Genomic DNA, 314 nt, shown 5'->3' with positions numbered 1-314 from the left:
TCTCTTCTTTTATTTTATAAGTATTTTAAATTCTATTTTCTATTACTCTTTACATATAATATTAATAGCAATATTAATCATCTTTATTATATTGAGATTGTAACAATAAACAAATGCGATTCTCTCTCTCTTTATTTTTAATACTCCTTTCTATCTTTGTATATATATACACATTACAACATATAATATTATTATATATAAAATATAAAGATAGAAATAGGGCAAAATGCTTGGAGGATTGTTGCCCGATGGCTGGGTTGCCTCCCAGCAAGCGCTTCTTTATTGTCTTTAGCTGGACCTTGCTGAGCTTTTAA

Source organism: Arachis ipaensis, chromosome B02, assembly GCF_000816755.2.
Source record: "Arachis ipaensis cultivar K30076 chromosome B02, Araip1.1, whole genome shotgun sequence".
Lineage (NCBI taxonomy): Eukaryota > Viridiplantae > Streptophyta > Magnoliopsida > Fabales > Fabaceae > Arachis > Arachis ipaensis.
This window is presented reverse-complemented; position numbering follows the sequence as displayed.